The sequence below is a fragment of the Populus nigra genome, chromosome 15, assembly GCF_951802175.1.
Source record: "Populus nigra chromosome 15, ddPopNigr1.1, whole genome shotgun sequence".
NCBI lineage: Eukaryota > Viridiplantae > Streptophyta > Magnoliopsida > Malpighiales > Salicaceae > Populus > Populus nigra.
Genome location: NC_084866.1, coordinates 11473177 through 11486442, shown reverse-complemented (window position 1 = coordinate 11486442; position 13266 = coordinate 11473177). Strand labels below are relative to the sequence as shown.

At 30.6% G+C, this 13266-nt stretch overlaps 1 long non-coding RNA gene across 1 annotated transcript; it reads left to right on the top strand.

The window, feature by feature from the left end:
• Positions 1-2176: 2176 nt before the first annotated feature.
• Positions 2177-6213, top strand: LOC133673760 (uncharacterized). Its single transcript, XR_009835056.1, has 3 exons — positions 2177-2574; positions 2974-3168; positions 5665-6213. It is a non-coding gene; the product is annotated as an uncharacterized LOC133673760 (long non-coding RNA).
• Positions 6214-13266: the final 7053 nt, after the last annotated feature.

Genomic DNA, 13266 nt, shown 5'->3' with positions numbered 1-13266 from the left:
TATCGATTCAAAAATAGCACAAAGAACTTCTTGAAAGGTAAAGCTAAAATGAATATTGCAATGCCAATATTATTGGGTGAAGAAGTGTACGATGAAGTTTTACAATATAAAAACATTGTATTTGTTGTTTTTATTTTGGTAAACAAAAGTTTTTTAGTTTTGACATGACTCATAACTGAGTAAAATAAAGTATTTTTTTAGAGCTTCTTTATTGAAAGACCAATATCATCCGCTATAATTTAGATGTCAAGCATATTAAGAAAAATATGTTCAATAATATTTTTAACAAGATTATAGACGTGTAAAGAAAAACAAAAAAGAATATAAAAGCTAGAATGAATCTAGCTTTGTAATGTGACCATGAGAATATAAAGTTGGTTAATAATGAATTATGTGTTGCAAATCCCAAATACACCTTCGCATTAGACAAGGATACACAATTATTTATTTATAAATGACTTAAGAGTCTATGATTTTATGATGAATATGCTTTGAAAATAGATGTAGTGGTGAATTTGAGGGAATTCAGATTGTATAAAATTAAAAAGTTATGATTGTCATGTGTTTATGTAAATACCCATTCCAATTACTTATAGAGATTTATTGCCAAAAGGGATATGAAATGCACTTACAAAAATTAATCACATTTTTAAAGATATTTTTCCAAACAAGTTTTATATTTAACATATGAAGCAACTTGAAAAGAACATTATTAAGATAATTTATAAACTTGAAATGATCTTCACTTTGTTATTCAACTCAATGGAGCATCTACCTATTAATGTAGTGTATATATAAGGTAAAAGTTGGAGGTCTTATACAGTGTGAATGGATGTATCCATTTGAGAGGTTAAAGATTACATATATCCTTAGTAATTGTCCATTGTCTTTTTTAAAATATTTAGTTATTCATCTTCAATTACTTGCATGTAAATACTTGTTCAATCTAAGTAAAAGGTTAAAAACAAAATACATATTAAGGCTTATATATGCAAGGCTTATATTTTTAAATAAATTTCAAGATTTGCCTCATATTATTTTGAGCATCTCTTGAGAACAAGAATCAACTGCATTCCAAAAAATGATGATGATGATGAACTACTTTTAAGTGAAAATTTGTTAATATTTTTGCATCCTAGATGATCATTATCGAAGATTTATGACAAATATCGAATCCAAACAAGCATATAATTATATGTTATTTAATTGTGATGAATTGACACCTTTTGTTAAGTAAGTAAATTTTATAATTATATATTTTTAAACAATTTTCTCTAATATTCTCTTATAAAATAAATTCAATTAACTTCCTTATTGGTAAAATAATCAATTATTATTATCTTAAAATTTAAATGTTAGTAAATCACAAACTTATCAATTACAAGATGAACACTTTATAACGTGGTTTAAAATATTTGTAAGTATTTAATAATTTGTAAATCCTAAGTTTATATTTAATTATGTTTTGTCTTTAATCATTAATTGTTGTTAACTTTAACCAGATATTAAACATAAAACCCAATTCCATTAGAAACTTTGACGAATCATTAATGCCAACAAAATTACCAAAGATATTTTTTAATTTTTAAATATTGTTTTATTTCATCATTAATTGCATCGGCAATAAAAAGCTCAATTTCTGATGGACTATTTCATCACTGATTCTTTTAGCAATCCCTAAACCTTCTATAACTTTATGATGAAATGGGTGGTTCGTCATTGATTTTGTTGGAAATGCATTTCAAGAAGTAGTGTTTAAGAAATAATGCAGATTTATTATCAAGAAAGAGATGTAATAAGGCCATAACAAGCAGGGGAAAATCCTAAAAATTAGCTGCAGAGAACCTTGAGCTTGAAACAATCAATAACTACATTTAGCCTTAACAAGCAGAAAGAATGAACATTAGTGTTAGAACATAAAATCTAAATTAAACTACCTAAAAGCCTAAAATCTAGAGTAAACTAATCAATCAGTAACACCCTTTGTTTGAATTTAGTAAAATTATAACTATGAGTCAAGGATTTGTGAAGAAAAAAATGGATTACCAGCTTGGAAACACTCTCTCTACTGTTTCCATGTAATTTTTGGGTTCTTCTTCTTCTTCTTGGTCTGTCACAGAAAATGACAAGGAGCTGTTTTTATTTCTGCCAGCACAGAAAATAATTGTCACTGTAAAAAACATAAAATAACTAACAAACGTGCCGATGTGAGAAAAACTCAAATATGTAAGAAATTGTTGTTGATTTTGAAGAGATAGAACAAGAAAGTGATCATTTCAATATCGAAACAAGAACAAAATATCTCATTACGTGCCACGTATTTCTTAACGATCCCAACCGCCAAAAGAAGCAAAGGAAAGCCTTGTTTGTTGATTTTGCCTCCCTTTCTCTGCTCTCTGTTCCGAAGTGTTTCCTTTGAGACCACACACGCACACAGGTGAAGAGAGTGTTGTTAGGAGTTCAAAACAAGAGCAAGTCAGCAAACCCATCAAAGATAACCAGAAAACAATATCTGGCTTTCAAGACTAACTGCTTTCTCCTTCCAGCCTTCCCAAAAAAATCGTTGGCTTTGAGGTAAAATCTCTCTGTCTGTACTGTCCTTCTTTCTTTATTCTGTTTAGAATCTTCAACTGATTATATTAACATACATAGATGATAGATATCGATGCATCAGCTTGTGTTTTCTTTTTGTTTGTAGCTGTGATTTGACTGACGATTTGTCCAATTCTGCATTTATTTTTGTGCTTTATTTTTAGATGATTTGTTACAGGATTTTTTTCCCCGTTATTTTTTCTTCTTTGCTTTGGTAAATGCTTTTATTTCTCTTCGTACTTACAACTTGCCATCCTTACGTTCATGGTGACTTCTCCTTTACGTTTTTTGTGGGATTGGAGCCTAAGAATTTGAAAAGTTGATTAAGTAATTTGGCCTAATTGAAAGAGTGATGAATTCTATGTTTGTTTCTGTTTTCAGAATTCCGAGTGGATCAAGTAGAGATGGAGAAGAGAGTGTAATTAGGTGTTCAAAAGAAGAGCAATCCCATTAAGAAAAACAAGAAATGGTTCCTCGAGAAAATTGTGGACTGTATGAAATCTGATTCTTACATGTTTTCTCCTTTCATCTCGACACCACATATTGCTTCAAAGACCAGCTCTTCTTCTACTACAGGTAATATCAGTTCCAGTCCTGTTTGATGTTTCAGTTTTCTAGAAGGATGCTTGAACAACAATAGGCTTTTTATGTTACCAGCTTTGTCTATTTGATGTTTCAGTTTTCAAATAATTAGGTTTGAACTTCGCTTTTATTTCATTTTCTCTTTGGATGTTCCTCTGGGAAATAAATTGTTTTTGTTTTTTAATGCATGAGCTCTAGGCTGATAAGGCTTTCCTTCAAATTTCTATTCTTCTTAGATTCATATTGCTGGCTAGCAGTGGCTGTTTATCTGTCAAAAGTTATTATATCAACGGAGTTGACCATTGAAAATTAGGGAGTTAACTTTATGTAGCACCTTAATCCTTACATATTTTGAATTTTGTGATTATAATCCATTTTGCATTGGCTAATCGATAGCTTGCATTCTGCTCTCTTTAGCTCTAGCATCAATGAACAAGTATTGGGCGTTTCCTATTATTAAGAAATTTGATTGGAAGAATAACAAGGTGGAATAGTATCAACAAATGAATGCATGATGTACCAACGTGTATATATAAGAGAGGTATCAAAGTATCTCCCAGGTATTCAGAGTGCTATCCCGTTTTTTGATTCTATATGAGCTTCTCAATAAATCACAGCCTATATATGCAAATTGCTTGTCCAAGAACTTAGCTCATTTAACAACACTAAGGAGAGTTAAGGAGAACAAATCATCCCAATCAATGGATTTTCCATTGAAAACCTTGGCATTCCTTGGCAGCCAAATGGACCAAAATGTTGAATCTAGAACCAAGAGCCACATTTTCTTGTGCATTTTCCCATGAGCATGCATACTCTACTGCTGAAATAGGCCATCCACTGTTCTAGACATCACCCACGAGCATCCCCACCAATTGAAAAATCTTGACCACAGCTGCAAGTCCTGTTGGTAGTGAAGGAAAAGATGCGCCACCGTCTCCTGATACTCACCACAAATAGAGCAGAGGCTTGCTGGAAAATCAAGAACTCCAATGCGCCATAGATGCTCCCTTGTTTGAAGGTTCTCAAGTGCAGCTAATCATAGAAAAGCCTCCACTTTTGGAGAAGCTATTGACTTCCAAACGTCTTCAAATTGGTATTCTGATACAGAATTGATATGGACATGCAAGGTGGTTGCAGAGTTTTTGTGATTCACAATGACACTTTTATCACAGAATTATTTGAAGCAAAAAACCCATTTTTTTGTTTCTAATTTCATATCTCAAATAGATATATGCTAGTGTATGGTTCAAGTTACTCCAGCTTCCAGACCATGGAACATTATGGTGTTTGTTGCATGTTCTCTTTCATTTTATATCTGCTAGTGCAACTCCACATGTTTTTGCATTATGTTCTTCAAATAACAACGCCCTTGAACAGTGATCATGCAGCCTCTTTTGCCTGCTTTATCTCTATAATTAGTACAAAGCTGTAAGAGTAGATGGATCATGTTAGTGATTTATGAACTTACTCAGATCATTCCAATTTTATCAGATGTCTCTGAGGGGACAGGGCTCTGCTCTTATTTAACCACTGTACAACCTAAGAGGTGATCTATATCCATGAGCAGCTTAAATGCTGAATCATTGTTCATACTGCAGCTAACCGACAGTAAACCTGCAATGCCATTGACTTCTGTTGGGAAGTTCAAACGGCTGGCAACAAATTCTTTGTATGTTGGGAAAAATGCATCCCCAGCCTCAGGAAGACATCACTGTTGCTAAACCTGTTGTTCACCATCTGAACTATCCGTGTAGGTTTATATGTGCTGGACTTTGTTTGTCTCTGCTCATGTAAATGGGTTCTGTATCTGTTCTGTTGTTTCTGCTCTGGAAAAGACTTGATAGTTCAAAGTGCATTAATAAAAATAAAGTATTACGGGTTTCCATAGCTTCCTGTGCTTTATTTTTTTGAATCAGCACTTAAAATATAGCACCCATTGCTTGCTCCTCATACTATTGGCTACTATTAGTTGTGGAGTGACTGAATCAGATGATAGCTTTTGATAAGCTATTTCCTAGAAATTATGAGTTTGAAATTCGTTGGGTTTTTGTTTATAAATCCTTTGAATGACTTTTGGTAGCCATTAAAGAATTCCTTTCCTAAGGATGAAGGAGGTCAGATGATTTGTTTTTTTTTTTTGGGGGGGGCGGGGGGGCGGCGGCATTAACTCAATAACCTGTAGTTATCATAATGTGATGGTTCAGTTCTGGTAATTTTTGCGTTGGTAGTTATATAGAAGTTTCAGCAACTTTGGTTTCAAGTGAAAGATACTTCAGTTTGTTTGAACCATGGATTCGGTTTGATTTTCTTGCTGCATGGACCAGGTTTTGTTTGGCTTCATACTTGTTTCTTACTTTATGCATTTATTTATTTTTCTTCTTTTATCCCTTCACTTTGGAGCATAGAAATCATTGATGCTGTGAAGGATTGTACTGAAACTTCTGAGCCTTATGATTTATTATGTCATTTCTGAGGTTGTTTTAATTTCAGGACAGCTAGGTACGTTAAAAAAAATTACTATGGAAGTTCCAACCAGGAAATTAACCACGAAGGATAATCAATCAACTGTCGAGACATCAAATGTAACAGTAGAAGACCAATTCTCTGAGCTTCCTGAGAAATGCATTTCTGGCCAGCAGACGTTCGTGCACAAGGAAACAGTGAAGCACATGGTCTACCAAAGTTGCCGCTCTTCGCTGTCGGTTACTTTCTTATGCCACGTGCATTTTTCTTGTTATTTATCTGGGTTTCAGCCTCTGCTCCCTCTGATTTAGAAAAAATGAAGATAATTGGATCTTAAAGAACTGGTTTTCAACACTATCCAATTATATAGGGCTCATATGCTGTTTCTTGTGTGATTTTTTTAGAATAACGTGGGCGGGACTGAAATTCAATTGTAAGAGGTTATGCACATGAAACTATCTGGTGGGATGCAAGCATATATACATTGTTTCTCAAAGTTATTGGCAAAAGAATACAGCACATTTAACATCATAATATATGGCCAAGGCTAGTCGACATATTGTTTCTTGCATTTAACGTTGATTTTTCTACGTACAGCAGAAAACTTGCAGAACTCACAATTCTCTACTGAGAAACAACTTTCTGATCATGTTGTCTGTAAAATTGATATAATGGCGCGGAGTTGCTTAATTTGTTCTATGTCAAGGGATATTGTTTGTTTTCCGTTGTGCTATTAGTTTCCTGAATAAAGCTCCTTGGATTGTGAGACTTGGTTTATTCTGTCCAGGGAAGGGAACGCATGATGCGCAGCTACGGAAGCTTCTTCTTGACTGAATTTTTACGGCGTTTTTTAAAGTAATATTTTTTGAAATACATCAAAATAATATTTTTTTATTTTTAATAAGTTATTTTTAATATTAAAATATCAAAATAATTAAAAATATATTAAAAAATAATTTTAAACAAAAAAAATTCAAAATTTATCTAACCACCCGTTTATATTAATGCAATGACAAAAGGGGTAATTAAGTATGATTTCTATGTATGCGTCGAGTGTGCAGAGCGTGAACTATGTTTTAAGATTCGGTTTGTTTTCATCATCTTGTCGGAAATGAGCACTTAATTCTATCATATAACACTCTTAGTTTGTTGAGCTCGAGTTTGATCCGTAGATGTTTTCATAGTTGCAAGTGCCTCGACCTTCAAAATCTCAGGTCCGGTTTGCTCAACTTAACATGACAAACAGTTAATATGTCATTCTGTTGATGGAGAAAGGAAGTTTGTATTGGAAATCGCTAGAACAATTCTGAGAACTTAAACTACCAGTGACAGTTAAGTAGATTAGACGGCACAAAGTGTTCATTATACTGGGGCCAGCAGCATGTGTCTTGGAAAGTTGAAATGCCATTTGATCTGATTATACCTAGCGTTTACAGGCCTACATAATTGTGTACCACTGGCTGTAGACTTGATGCAAAATGAACCAAGGGTTAGGTATTAGAGATGGTGCAGAGGCAACATTTCTTCATAGGATAACAATGATAGAAATCTAAACACTGTTTTTGTTTTTCCTAATATTTGTGCTGTCTGTATCGCGATTGAACTAAGACATTGTTACTTTTTGTTGACAGGATTGCATAGTGAATTATCATTACATGATTATAAGTGCAAGGCGATGCACATCAAGAGTTAAATCTGTGTCTTGTCAGTTTCAGTAAGCGAATTACCTTAATTCCCTCTCCGTGAGGTCAACTACAGTGGATTATCCTCCTGAATGTTCGTTCAATTGCTATTTTCTTTCATGGCTTTTCCTTGTGGATTTATCTGTAAGCATCATGGCTCCATCTCCAGTGCTGAACTGTAGACTGAAATTTACTGTACGTCTCTTGCTGGTTTATAATTGCTAGGTACTGTGCTATAACATGGAAGTTCGGTTCTATGGAGTTCTAAAAAATAATAAAATAACATTGAAAATTTATATCAGATTATTAAATAAACTTATTAATTTTTTAAATAAGGATCTTTCGATGTCATTGTCTTATGTTATCATCAAGATTTTATTATTTCTTTCTCAAATCACTAGTAATATAAAATAAGACCCCTTTGAGAAATTCATTGGGTTGTTTTGCTCATGTCTATGTATTTAATTTCTATTCATCCCATAATAATTAATACTAAAACTAAAAAACTTAGATCAAAACATAGTAAATTATTAAATTGGATATTAATTATTTTTTATAGGAGACTTGCCTTTCGTTGATTTTGACTCCATTAAATGAAACAAGTTTACTCTTTTTGAAAAAAAAAAGGCTCTATCTTTATTAATATTATGACTGATTAAAAACTATGATACTTATATTATAGTATTAATTAAAAGTTATTAGAATATATACTAAGCAAAACTTTTATCTAACATCTAATGTTTTATCGAGTTTTATTTATTTTGGAAACTATTAAAGAGTCTTCTTATACATATAACAAAATATAAAAATATTTTATATCATAATTTATCATGTTTTTAATTTTATATTTGATTTGTTTTGGGAACTTTTAAAGAGTTTTCAATTATAGATAATAAAAAATATAAAAATATTTTATATTTTAATTTATCATGCTTTTTTACTTTTATATTTGATTATATTCGTTATCATCATATACTCAAACCCTTTTTATTTTTTTAATAAAAGTAACAAATTATATTTTTAAATTGAAAATATTTCACATTAAGTACATTAAAAAAATTTCTTTCTTATTTTATATTTTTCAGCTTTTTTTTTTTTTAGAAAAACAGAATTTCTTCTAATGACATGATATGGAAATTAGTTAAATTTAAATTATGATTATAAAAAAATTATACAAAATTTTAAAGATTATTATTTCATAGAAAATATTAAATATGTACTTGAATAATGTATGTGTAAAAGATAGTAAAAAAATAATAGGGAATACATAATAACATTTTAAGTAAGTGTTAATTCAACTATTAAGATCACATGACAATTCATTCTAATAGTAATTTAAGTTATCATTCAAATATTAGGAAAAGTCGCAAGAAGTATATATATTTTATACGAATAATGTGAAGTGGACTATCCAATTATAACTCAATATAATTTTCATATATTTTGTGACCCATTTGTATCGGTTGACATATGGTTTTTAAATATTAAAATTTTACAACATGCAGATGTCCCAACTAATCTTTAATATTTGCCTAAACAATCTAATTAAAAGTGGATAAAAAAGAAATGTATTTTTTTGTACAATTGAGAATAAAATGCAAATTAAACATTTTAGGATAAAATAAAATATAAGAACTAGTTGATATTTATTTCTATTTAATCATGAAAGTAATAAAAAATATTAATTTCTTTGTTACATTTATTTTATTAGAAATAATGTTGTTACTAGCCTTAATTGATTTAAAATTATTTTATACTTCTTATTTCTTTTATTCTTATCCACACATAAATTCAGAGTTGTTAGGGATCACTATTAGCTAGGAATTCAGTAGCTATGACCAGCAGTTTTCCGATATTTTCCCTCTGGGACCAGTCGTTGAGAGTATGGTAAAGAGTTTTTTAAAAGTATTTTTTGATTTGAAAATATATTAAAATTATTATTATTTTTATATATTTTTAATATTAATATATCAGAATAATCGGATAATATTAAAAAAATATTAATTTGACATTTTCGAGTCAGATAAACTCTTAAAATACATTCAAATGCAGTTTTAATTACAAAAACAAGCTATACATATATACCAACATGCTTCTTCGTTTTAATATATAATTCAACAATGCTGTTGAGTGAAGCCCATGGAGGGTTTGTTAAGAGCTGTGGTGTGCAAACGTGTATGCATAAGATAGCATTCACTGAAGGACGACCACGGCCTGCATGATTTAAATTAGGTATTATTGTGCAATTATTTGCATCAACCACTCTCCCGGCCGCCCGAGGCTGAAAATGAAAGGACACTGGTGCTGGTAGAGTAGCTTTTTTATTTCAACAGTTTAGATTCTTGAAATGAAGACAAAGAAGTCTATGCATATTTTTTAACATAAACTTGTATGTAAAGAATGTCTATTATGTTTTATGTCATAAACTTGGAAAGATCTTTGAAGTGTTTTATTTTCAAATAAATAACCGAGCAGTCCATTATTAACTGCATTTAATTATTATTGAGAATCTGAGATACGATTGGAAAAGACAGAAGAAAGAATTCATGAATATTGCTGGGACTCAATTGCTTGGGCGGCAGCTTCACAGACGCTGGAAAGGCACCCCAACGTGGCATCATACTAACCATAACCATTGAAAGACGAAACATGATCCCTGGAAACTACTGGCCAAGGCCATGATTGAAATACCCACAAGATGTTGAAACGTGAATCAGAACACACGACGAATTGGGTGGCATCATTACTAGCTGTTGAGATCCGTAGAAACTCATTAGGGTTTGATAAACAACCCAGCACGTTTTTTCTTCAGAGAAGGGATAGGCTCGAGATAGGGCATCATATATACAGCACAGATTTGCAGTCCATAATATGTTACCAATTTAATGGTGCCAAAGGTATGGTAAACACAGGAAGAAAGAAAAGTCATAGCAAGAGAGGATGGTTTTCGATCCGACATGTTGATGTTGTTCTCTCCATCAAAAGTTTCTGTCCTCCGCACAGTAAATGGAATTGATGTGTTATTTGGAAAATTCCGAATGAAAACATGAAGATGTCGTATAGATTAAAGACCCCTATCAACCCATGCACGTGTGTGGCATTAATTAGGCTCTCTTCTGGGAAATGACCCCTCCCTGCAGCAGCGATGGCACCCCCCTCCCTGACTATCTTTATCCAGGCTAGGCTGGTTTATTGGTCATCATCAATGACTAGAAAAGGACCCTTTATGCTCGCATACGGATTTAATTTCTACAATATTGCAATCTTAATTTCAAGCAATTTCTGTTACAATTTATACTAATTCCTCAAATTGTTTTTATTACTAAAGATTAATATAAAATTATTTTATACTTTATTTAACTTTTTAAGTTTTTAAATTGAAATTATTCTTTAATATAGTATCAAAAATTTAAAGATCAAATGATTTTTATCTATTTCATTAGTATTAATTAGATTAATAAAATCAAATCAAGTGTAAGATTGTAGTAAGTTTGTACTAATTTTAAATTTAAAAAACTTTGAAATAAAATGATGTGTTAGATAATAATACAAAATTGTTTCTCAAATTTGACCTTACAACTTAACTTTTTGAGCTAAGATTCTTCTTAAATGTTTTTTTATTGATAAATCATGGAAAAAATCATAACAAAGTTTTTATTTTTTAATATTTGGTCCTTGTAGTTGTAGGTTTGTTTGTTTCAGTTCTCTAACTTCATTTTCATCATGTTTTGTCTCTAAGTTATGATAGGAGAGAGAAAATTGTGAAAAAAAAAGAAAAAGAAAAAATGCAAGGACAATCACATTATGACCATAAAAAAATATGAGCTTGGTGTTAATGGTTTGTCTTGATAAAAGAATTCAATGGAGGTGGTTGTATCCTCTAACTATAACAGAAAAAAACAAATTTAGGCCTAGCAAGGGGTTTTTTTAACTCATTTTGTTTTTCTTATTTTTGAGTGATTAATTGTTGTTTCGGATTGGAAACAATTATTTTGAGGTTTTTATAAATTTTTTTTTGGATATTTTCAAATAAAAACAAGTTGAAAATTAGATTTGGAAGATCCAAAAACTTGGACACCAAATATCTAGTCACATGAGGTGATTGAAATTTACACCCGAAGATAGCGCATTGCTTGTCTAAATAGATGATGTATTATATCGTCTATTCAAAAAAATAAAAAAATAAATAAATAAGATGGTGATTGAAATTTACACCCGAAGATAGCGCATTGCTTGTCTAAATAGATGATGTATTATCTTGTCTATTCAAGAAAATAAATAAATAAATAAAAAAGATGGATAAAACATTAGCTGATGTATTAAAAAATAGAGTTTTTTCTTATTAAAAAGATACTTTTTTTCTTCAATTCAAGTTATTAGAATTTTTGCAAATATCTTTTTTAATTGTCATTATCTTTTATATCCAATAAACCATGTTGATAATAAAAAAAAAGTATATTATTGTCAAAACAGAAAAATTATATGAATAAAAAAAGGTAATTTCCATTAAGTATTTCTAATCATCATATTTTCTTACTAATATCTATTTTAATTATTGTAAAAATATGTATTTTAAAAAGTGTCATCATATCGTGTGCTAACTAGTTAAGGGAGCAGGATCATGGCTGGATTTTTTTGATTACTATCGGAATTTTCTAATATATATATATATATATCCAATAAGGAGGGCCGGATGCTTCACCTAGTGCCTTTGATATTCATATTTAACACTCTATATATAGCATTGGAGAAGGCACCATTTTGAAGATGTTAACATAAGCTAATTAAGAAATTTAACTCCTATATATCCTCAAGCGGATAAGCTAACTTGACATTTCTTTTTTGTTTCATTACTAATAAATATCGGAAGGGAATTCTGCATATGATATAGCATTTGTTGTGGTATGGTGTATCGAAAAGATTTACAAAACTTGTTTTTTAAAGTATTTTTTATTTAAAATATATTAAAATAATCATTTTTTATTTTTAAATTTATTTTCACATCAACGTGTTAAAATAAATTTTGACACATTTCTATTTATATATAGACCTCAATTTCCAATTAGAGTAGCCACGCAAGTTACATAAGGTAGAGAGCTCTATTGATTTGGGTGAATTGAATTGACAATTAATGCATACAGGACTGCAGCTCCAGAAGCTCACGCAACTCGTTAGGGTAAAAGAAAGAAATTAATGGAAATAGAGTCCTTATCACTTGTCAGTTCATTGATCTTGGATGAGTTCATGCAAAGTTACAGACATTAAAGTTAGACCAGCCTAAGACCATCCTCCGCTAGCTAGGAGATGGCGTCTTCGCCAATCCATCCTACCTTTCGAGTACTGGAACCTGTTTTTTTCACGAGGGTTTCACTTTCATGCTCCTTTTCAAAGGTTTATATATATATATATATATATATATATATATATATATATAGACAATAGTCTTCACTTATAGTATATTGGTGACTGATACGCCGCGGGCTTTATTTTAAATTAATATAAAAAAATAAATTATTGATGCAATGTTAGTAATTTTAAAGAAGTGAAAAAAACTTAAACAACTTGGTTCAATAAGAGTAGCTGGTTTAATAATATGATTAAATAAAATTCAAATATAAAAAAATTAATGTTGAAAATTAAAATTAAAAAAATTAATTAAACAAAAAAAGTCGAATCAACTTTAGTTAACCTGCTAAGCTCATGATATGAGATATAATATCAGAATGACCTTATAAAAAGAAAAGTGAAAAAATCATGAAATTTAATCCCCAACCAACCCAATATTAAATAATAAAATTGAAAAAGTAAATTAAAAAGGACCTAAAAAACCAAAGTTAACTCGGACTAATTTTCAAAACTCGTAACTTAGATCATAAGGCTAAGACTAACCCCATATAAGTCAAACAGAAAAAATCCAAATCCACAACCAACAAAATATTGAGGGGTG